Source organism: Megascapheus bottae, chromosome 25, assembly GCF_031878675.1.
Source record: "Megascapheus bottae isolate mThoBot1 chromosome 25, mThoBot2.hap1, whole genome shotgun sequence".
Lineage (NCBI taxonomy): Eukaryota > Metazoa > Chordata > Mammalia > Rodentia > Geomyidae > Megascapheus > Megascapheus bottae.
The window spans coordinates 23,844,303-23,853,595 of record NC_143533.1 but is presented as its reverse complement, the minus strand read 5'-3'; the positions used below and the strand labels follow the sequence as shown (position 1 = coordinate 23,853,595).

Below are 9,293 nucleotides of genomic sequence, written 5' to 3'. Positions count from 1 at the left end.
CCCCAGGCCTCCCCCAGCCCCAGGTCTCCCCCCAGGCCTCCCCCCCCCAGCCCAGGCCTCCCCCCAGGCCTCCCCCAGCCCCAGGCCTCCCCCCCAGCCCAGGCCTCCCCCCAGCCCAGGCCTCCCCTCCCCAGCCCCAGGTCTCCCCCCAGGCCTCCCCCCCCCAGCCCCAGGCCTCCCCCCAGGCCTCCCCCACCAAACCCCAGGTCTCCCCCTAGGCCCCCCCCCAGCCCCAGGTCTCCCCCCAGGCCTCCCCCCCCAGCCCCAGGCCTCCCCCCAGGCCTCCCCCACCAAACCCCAGGTCTCCCCCTAGGCCCCCCCCCAGCCCCAGGTCTCCCCCCAGGCCTCCACGCAGCCCCAGGCCTCCCCCCAGGCCTCTGGACCACCAGCCACCCCCCTGCCTGTCCACATCCTTGTGTTCACCCCTCAAGTAAGCTCAGATGGCCCACAGGCCTTCAGAACCTGTGAAACAAGCAAGCCGGTGCTGGACAGGCCCAGGGGCAGCACCCAGGCCCTGAGTTCAAGCCCCAGGACCAGATCACAAAACAAAACCCGTGCCTAGAGAACAGGGAAGCATCTGGAGACCTCAGTGGGCTCAAGTACGTTGAATAATTCTATTTATTTAAATTAATTTTTTTTTTCCAGCAAAGTCACTCTTTGCAAATGCTTGGGTAACAGCACGGTTTAAAGTGTGAGCTCTGGAGTTCCCCAATCTGAAATTCCGTCCTAACTGTGACTCTACCAAGTGAGCCGCTCTTCTTAACCCAGTGTCACACGGGTCCACTCACTCTGGGGAAGTCACATGGCAGAATGTGTCCCACAGTAAGCACAGAGGACATGCTAGTGTGGAAGATGTGCCCTCTGTGCCAGGCTGTGAGGCACCCGGCAGGTACCACGTCATTTGTCCCCCTCACTCCCCCCCGGCTCCTGGTTTGGTTGAAGAGCCAAGCTGCTTGCAGGAAGTGATGTTGGGCTGGCATGCAGAGGTGACAGCAAAGTGGGGGGGGGGGCAGAAAACACTGGATTGGGACCAGTGCTGCCACAGTCCTGAGCATCAGCCCCCGTCCCCAGGCCCCAGCCCCTGCCTCCGGGACAAACAAGGTTCTGGGGTCTGACAGTCTTCCTGCCTTTGCCAAGACACGAGGCCTCTGTGAGCTGTTCGCGTCCCTCTCCGTGCAGGCTGAGATTCAATGAGTAACCACTCCACTTGAGAAGAGTGCTTGAGACGAGGGGATTCGGACCAAGAGGGGCCAACTGAATGAAAACCATCCCGGGCCTCTTTGCAGAAGGCCACCATGGCCAGCTGAGCAGCAGTCATTTAAAAAAGAAGCACTTTTCTCACACAGCCCCTGCTTTCCAAACACCTGTCCTCCCTCCGACTGCCGCCTGCGTCATCATTTAATACCTCTGAAGGGACACAGGTAAAAGCTGGAAAAACCCAGAAACAGTTCTTAGAAAGATCCAGATGATCGGCCGAAGGATGTGGGTTTGTTTTTCGGTGGGTGGAGGGTAAAGAGCTGTTTGGTTTAATGTGCACTTAGACAGGAGCGTGATGAGTGCAGGTCTGGTACGATGGCTGCATTATTTTGGGACTAGAGAGTAAATATCTGACACTCTATCAGTCGTGGGGCTTGAACACAGGGCCTGGACGCTGTCCCTGAGCTCTTTTGCTCAAGGCTAGCATTCTACCACTTTGAGCCACAGCGTCCCTTCCGATTTTCCGGTGGTCCATTGAAGATAGGAGATTCATGGACTTTCCCACTGGAGTTGGCTTCAAACCACCGTCTTCAGATCTCAGCCTCCCGAGTAGCGACTGATACCCTGTGAGGGTGCAATTCTCCTGGGCAGAAAGTAGTCCAGGGAAAGTATAACTTGGGGGTGAATCGTGAGTGTAAGGTGTTCTCTTCGTCTGTGCCCTCTCCAGCTCTCTCATTCGTGCGTGCTGGGCTGAGTGTGACTTCCCCGGAGAACGGCAAAGGAAATGGGTACCTGCTGGTTGAGACAGAGGTCTCTCAGCGTCTCACTACCATTTGTTCTGTTTTTCTCTTGTTTATGGGCAGTGAGCAGACAGGGAGAGGCGTGGGGAGCTGGAGAGGTGGTTAAAGTCACTCCAGGAGGCATTTGTTTCATAGCTACACAGATATCTAGATATCTGTGTATCTAGATACACACATATCTAGATATCTGTGTATACATGTGGACCAGGACTCAAACTCAGCCTCTGATGCTTGCACTCACTGGCTGGTGTTCTAACACCTGAGCCACGCCTCCAACCCCCCCCCCCGCCCCAATTTAACTGTGTGCCTGCTCCAAGGACAGAGCTTTCACCGCCGTCACGTGGACTGCGCAAGCAGTTGGGTGTATGCTTTTCGTCTTCGTTTTTGCCCCAGCCCAGGCTGTCTAGTCAGAGCCCAGGGGAATCAGTCTTCACACAGCCTGGCTCCACCAAGGCGCCAAGGTCTGTCACAGCGGGTTTGAGTTTCACATGTCACAAAGTCACATGCAGGAGCTCATCGTCATGGAAGTGGGGCTGGGAGTTTGGCCTAGTGGTAGAGTGCTTGCCTAGCATGCACGAAGCCCTGGGTTCAATTCCTCAGTACCACATACATAGAAAAAAGCTGGAAGTGGCGTTGTGGCTCAAGTGGCAGAGCTCTAGCCTTGGGCAAAAAGTGTCCAAGGACAGCGAGCCGGCCCTGAGTTCAAACCCCAGAACCATAAGAAAAAAAAGAGTGCAGAATAAGAGATGCATTGATTTTAAATATATATATATATATATATAATGTATATATAACACAGCTGGGTGCTGTTGGCTCACACCTATAATCCTAGCTACTCCGGAGGCTGAGATCTGAGGATCACAGTTCAAAGCCAACCTGGGCACTAAAGACTGTGAGAGTCTTTATCTCCAGTTAATCACTAGAAAACCAGAAGACGTGGTGTTGCGGCTCAAGTGGTAGAGCTGAAGAGCCCAGGGACAGCGCCCAGGCCCAGAGTTCAAGCCCCATGAGTGACAAAAAAAAAAAAAAGCAAAAACCCACAACCCAAAGCTTAAATGTGCCGCAAATATGAATCAAGACTGCTAGCATGTCTGTTCTGTAAAAGCCAGCAAGGCCCATTTACTGTTGTGTCCCATTTCTGCTTCCTCCTGCACTTGGCGTGTACACAGAAAATACCCGAGTGGGCAAACACCCGCTCTAGCGTACTCGCCTTGGCAGTCTCAGGTTCGTCGGGGAGAGGCGCTGGCACATGTGACAGTGTGACCTGGGTGGCATGCAGGTGCCCCGGAAGTGACAGAGTGCTCCCCAAGGAGACTGATTCCTGCCCAATCTTAATTTGGCCCAGGCAGGTGTGAACCCGCTGTGCCAGGAGTTGTTTTTGAGATTGTTAGCTTGTATTCGGGGGGGGGGGGGGGGGTGTGAAGAAATCAGATTTATGATGTATGCGAGAAACAAACAAGTTATATATAATTCGATGTTGATGGTGCATTAAAAAAAAATCCTCTTCTAATCAGAGTTGCTGTGACTCTTGCCCTGTGCCAGCAGGAGAAAGTACACAGGCGTGTGTGTGTGTGTGTGTGTGTGTCCTCTCCATTCACTTTGTGAGACCCCACTTCCTAAGACCTATCTCAACTCAGCAGGAGGCCACATTTTGATATTTGCCTGCTTCTTCCTCCACGGAATTAAACAAATACAGCTCCTCAGGAGGTGACCTCGAGGATTGTAGTTCAAAGCAGACTCCTGGGCAGACAAATCCAAGAGACTCTGTCTCCCGAAGCCAGCAGTGGAACCGTAGCTCAAGTGGTAGAACACGACCCTTGAGAGAGAGCCAAGCAAAAAAGTGTGAGGCCCTGAATTCAAACTCTACTACTGGCACAGGTATCCACATACAGATATCAAAAATGTATTCTATGACCACATTAGCATAGAGAGGAATGGAAGCTGGGTTGTATGCATTACTATGTATTCATCACTATTACTTTCATTTTTGTCGGGGTTTGAATGGAAAGATTTTTGTGGGTCCTGAGCAGGGTCTGTCCTGGCTCAGCTGTCCCTGGAGTGGAGATCGCTCTCTCCTGAAGGACAGAGCTCTCCTCATTTCAGGAGAGTTCACAGCTTGGTGTGGGAGAGCCTTGGCCTTCGGGACCTGGAGGAAGGAGGAAGATGACTGCGTGGAGATAGTAGGAAATGGGCTGGAAAGGGAAGGCTTGCCTGCTTTTCTTTTCTTTTTTTCTTCTTTTTTTTCTTTGCCTGCTTTTCTTAGGTATTGCTTTGTTTGGTTTTTGCTAGTACGGGAGCTTGAATTCAGGGCTTGGGAAATATCTTGAACTAAGGCTCCAGTTGCACACACACACACACACACACACACACACACACACACACACACACGTGTCGGCGGTGGGACTTGAGCTCTGGGCCTGGCCTACCCCTTGAGCCACAGCACTACTTCTGGTTTTCTGATGGTTAATTGAAGATAAGAGTCTCACGGATTTTAGTGCCCAGGCTGGCTTTGAACTGTGATCCTCAGATCTCAGCCTCCTGAGGGGCTAGGATTACAGGCATTGAGCCCTCAGTGCCTGGCTCTTAGACTGTGTTGTAGTCTCTGTGTTTCCTGTAGTTTCTGTTTCCCCTCAGTTTTTCTTGGTGTGTCATGTGTCCTCCTGTAAATCAGCAACGGCACCAAAACACTTTATCATGATTTCTCATTGTCCCTGCTTTGTAAATGAGAAAGTTAAGGCTTAAAACGGGCCAAGACACTCAGGAATCTTAACTAGGGAAGCTGGGGCTTGAGCTGCTTCCCCAAATCATATTAGAGTTTGCACCCAAGAGGGTTGAGCTTGGGGGGGATTCGCAGTCGGAAGGGCTGAGGGGGTTACAGAGGCCGAGGAACCAGGTTGGGCCACAGGGTTGAGGGCCTCAAAGGAATGCCAGCCTCTGAGTTGACGTACCAGCCACAAGCTCCCCACCCACCACCAGGACTCAGGCCCAGTTCTAAGCCGCTATTCTTTAGCCTGGCTCAAGCTAGAAGTCTCCCTAAAAAAAAAAAATGGGGAAGTTATGAACTCAACACTTCTTCTGGCCCTGCCCCAAGTTTTCACTTTCAAATGATTTGAAAAGTGAAAGTAGAAGGCAGCCAGTGTGCTGTCACCATGTCACCGTGCCATTCTAGCTTAGCATCACGTCTCCCAGGACAGGCGCGTGGATACTGTGTAATGTGTGTGTGTGTGAATGGAAAACGGTTTCTTCCTACAATCTGGTGTGTGTGTAGGTCCTGGGTCTTACACTCAGGGCCTTACATTCTAACTTGGCTTTTTTTTTTGCTCAAGGCTAGTGCTCTACCACTTGAGCCACACCACCGCTTCCTGCTTTTCGATGGTTAGTTGGAGAGAGGCCTCTCACAGAGCTTTTTGCCCAAGCGGGCTTCAAATTTCAATTCTCAGATCTCAGCCTTTGAGTAGCCAGGATTACAGGTGTGAGCCAGTCACGCCTAGCTTATTATTTTTTTTGAGAGTCTTTCAAGAATAGGACAATTATTAGATCTAGCGATTGAAACATTATTCCTTTGGTCTTTCCAACTGCAAACTAAGAAGTATTATTTATTGAGTTATGCTTCCAAAAGGGTTTTTAGCTGAAATGGTTTAGAGTGCCAGCTGAGCAAGCAAACACAGCAAGTGGAAAGCTCTGATTTCAGCCTCTGGTACTGGCAAATAATTCTCTCCTGAGAGCCCTGAAACTACATTAAAGCAAAACCAAATAGGGTCCTGCTTTTTGCCTACGCCAGTCTGGACTGTGATCCACCTATATATTCTTCTTAGATGGCTGGGATGGCAGATGCTACCACTACACCCCCTTTCTGTTGACTGAGCAGGAGGTGTCAAGAATATTTTTCCTTCTAGGCTGTCCTCAAACCTCAGTCCTCTTGATCTTTGCCTCCCAAGTAGCTAGGATTTCTGGCATGAGACATCTCCCCGGGCTTGTCTGCTGTAATTTTGATAAGCGTGCGGTTATCTGAAAACTAGGACAGATTCCTGGGAGACAGGGGTGGCTTTGGAATCAGACTCTTATGCCCCATGTTCTTGGCAGCCGTAGCTTTCTCTCTGAACACTGTTCATTTTTGTCTCCTGACACAAATTCGACCGGAGCTAGGGAAAACTGAGGTTTCAAAGGATCAACCAAAACAAAAAGCCCTTTTAGTGGGTATCTTTCTGAATGTCTTCCCTAAAGTGAACCGAAGTCGTCTGTTTGGCAGGTGGGACGCCCCTGAAACTGGACCTCCTGGAAGCCAGGCAGGACGGCCTTCTGATGGCCAGTCAACCCGACTGAAGCCCTGCCTCGTCCTGTTGGGCAAAGAGTCCATCAGGAAGGGGAAGAAAGAAACTGGCCTTTCCTCTCTTATCTGTGGTAGTTCTCACGGACCACTTATGTACATATCCCAGAGAAGTAATGTTTCAACAGGAAAGAGAGCTCGGGGCGGACAGGGCCGTCTTATTAGTCTGTCAGAAATCTTTACAGATCCAGGGGTTTCTCGGTGAGGTTAAACTCACATACCTGTTGGTGCTGGCTTCATGGTTGGAGCCCCCAAAGTGACTCACATACTGGACACAACTGAAGCTACACAGACCCTCCCTCCCCCCGAAAAAAACCCGTGTAAGGCAAAGCAGTTTCCTGGGTATCGGAGGAGATTTGGGGTCGAGACCTCTGGAATTATGTCAGACTGAACCTGATAAAGTGGGGGCCAGGGACTAGGTCCTCTGGGGACTTTCGGGGTCCAGGGATGGGGAACCCCAAGCCTTTCCTAACTTCCTCTGGAGATCTGAGTAGCCAGCTTCCTCTTTGGGCCCTGAGGATGGACTTCTCATCCCTCTCTTTCCTTCATTTACTCGCCAGCGTCTTCCCTGCGACAGACGAGCGCCGTGCAGAGCAGTGGCAACGCATTCAGAGCCACGTTGTCTGCTTTCTGAGCAGGAGGGGGTGGAGCAGCACCTGAGGAGACCATGTCACCATAGGGATGCAGTCATCGCTGCCTTTCCTTACCTCCTTCCTGCCTCCCAACAGGTACTATCTGCCAAGTCTCAGTCACCTTCTCTAATTGAGCCACCATTATAATTGGAGTTTTCACACCTTGTCTCTGTGCTGAATTATTTCACTTCATTAAAAAAAAGGTCAGAAAGCCACAAAATTTCATTAAAAATGACTTGTGGAACATTTGCACCTCCTAGAAGTCACCCGGCCTTGTGCCCTGCCTGGTTTTGCTGAGGGCGGTGAGAGCTTGGCTTTTATTTTAGCTCAAGCCCGGCGCTCTACCACTTGAGCCACACCATTTCTGGTTAACTGGAAATAAGAGTCTCATAGACGCGTCTGCCTGAACCCATGTGCTCAGATCTCAGCTTCCTGAGTAGCTAGGATTACAGTGTGCGCCACAGGCACCCAGCGAGTTCAGAATTCTTAAGCTATCTCCCCCTGGTCATCCAACAGCCAGCTCACATCTCGCGTGTAGGAAGCCCCTCCTCTTCTTTCAGTATCTCCACTGGAGCTTTTCCTTTAGCCTTCCCAGGTTCGGGCGCCCTAGAAAATCCCTTCCTACTCTTCAGAGACAGTTTAGCCGAGCCTTTGGCCCCTGCAAGGAAGTGTTATAACTTCACAAGTTTATTTTTAAATGATGTCTCTTTGAGAGCAAATAGAATCTGGGATGTGGGCTCCTTTTAGGGCCACAGCTAGGAGTCCAGGAATGAGAAAGGATTTTAATTTTAGCTATCAAATTGTGACATCCCTACATCTGGAGAATACTTCTGTTTTGGTTGGTTTTGTTTTTTTTTTTAAGAAAGGATGAAATTGTGCAAATTCAGAGCACACTATCCTAAACCATTACACCGTAGCTTTGATATTTATCGGAACTTCTTCCCCGAGGTGGACCAAAAAACCCTAAGCTTTTCTCCCCAGAGCAAGCCAGAGGGATCTCCTGAGGCCAAAAGAAAGATTCTCCCTTATCCTGGAGGACACAAGGACACAGAGAATCTAGATAGACTTGACCTGTTCCTCCTCCTCCTCAGCTTGTACGAGACCCCCTCTGTCAAGGATAAGTTCGGCGGAGTGCGCCTCTTCTTCCCTGCCTGGTTAAAGTCCTCCACAAAGACTCCTTCCCCGAGTAAAGTTTGTCTGTCTGTGTCTGAGCAAGACGGGGAGAAGAGTAGATGCGCACAGTGCACCATGACCCAGCGCTCGGGCAGCTGTTTTCCTAGGAGGGATAGGAAGGAGAGCTTTAAAAGGTCATTTGCTCAAGAAAGGCTCACTCTGTTGGCACAGTGGTTTGTAATCAGTGAGTCAACTGAGGTTTGATAAAGGCTCCTGGAAGGTATAGAGTCCCTGAAGGCCGATTGCTCAGCCTCAGGGTGACCTTCTTTCTCCATGGGCACAGGAGAACTTAAGGAGATGTCCTGTGAGGAAAGCCACCGGACACACAATGATCTTACTCCTCAAGCCACTGACAGAGCCTCGTAGGCGGAGGGAGAGAATTTCCCGACGTCTGGAGGCCACCAGGGGAAGCCTGCCTCCATTTGTTAAAAGCTCGCCTCTCCTTGCAACTTTCCCACTGGCATACTACATCTCTAGGACTTTCTAGAAATTGCTTTGGGTCTAAGAAACTGGAGATGACGCAGGACAGGTACATCTATTTTTTACTTCGTTTATGTCGCTGTGTATTTTCGATGCAGTCTAAAATATGTTCAAGAATATTCCTACGTGCCACATGAATGCCTATGCAAAAGGTTGATGGTCAAATACGTGTGAAGAGTTAGTATGAGTTGCACACCTTTCCTGAGCGCCTTTCAGGCATCCGAGAAGTTTCTGAGATTTCTCTCCGGGGGCCACAGTACAATAGTGACTTTCAGTCACAGCAGTTCTTTGATTTTTTGGGACAAGACACTGGTTGATTCTGGAAGAATGATGCCGAGACTCAGAACAATCCTCTGGAAAGATGAACCACCTTCAGAGATTGCTTGTGGTGGCTTTGCGTGGGGCGTGTGGGCTCGTGGCGTGAGCTTGGCCTGGTGGGCCACTGCCCTCGTCTTCATGAGCCGTGTCTGTGGGGCACGGGCTTCTTCCCAGCACTCCTGCAGACCTAACTTTCTTTTTTCTACGTATGTGGTACCGAGGAATTGAACCCGGGTCTTCGTGCAGGTTAGGCAAGCACTCGACCACTAGGCCAAACTCTTGGCCCCAGACCTAACTTTCTTGCCCAAGATGTGGGTCTTGTAACTACTTCCCCAAAGACAGAGGAAGAGCCCAAGTTCGGGTGGC

At 50.8% G+C, this 9,293-nt stretch overlaps 1 long non-coding RNA gene across 1 annotated transcript; it reads left to right on the top strand.

Annotated features, from left to right (window-relative positions):
* Window positions 1-3,760: 3,760 nt before the first annotated feature.
* Window positions 3,761-7,152, top strand: LOC150046661 (uncharacterized). Its single transcript, XR_016539628.1, has 3 exons — window positions 3,761-3,875; window positions 6,247-6,398; window positions 6,885-7,152. It is a non-coding gene; the product is annotated as an uncharacterized LOC150046661 (long non-coding RNA).
* Window positions 7,153-9,293: the final 2,141 nt, after the last annotated feature.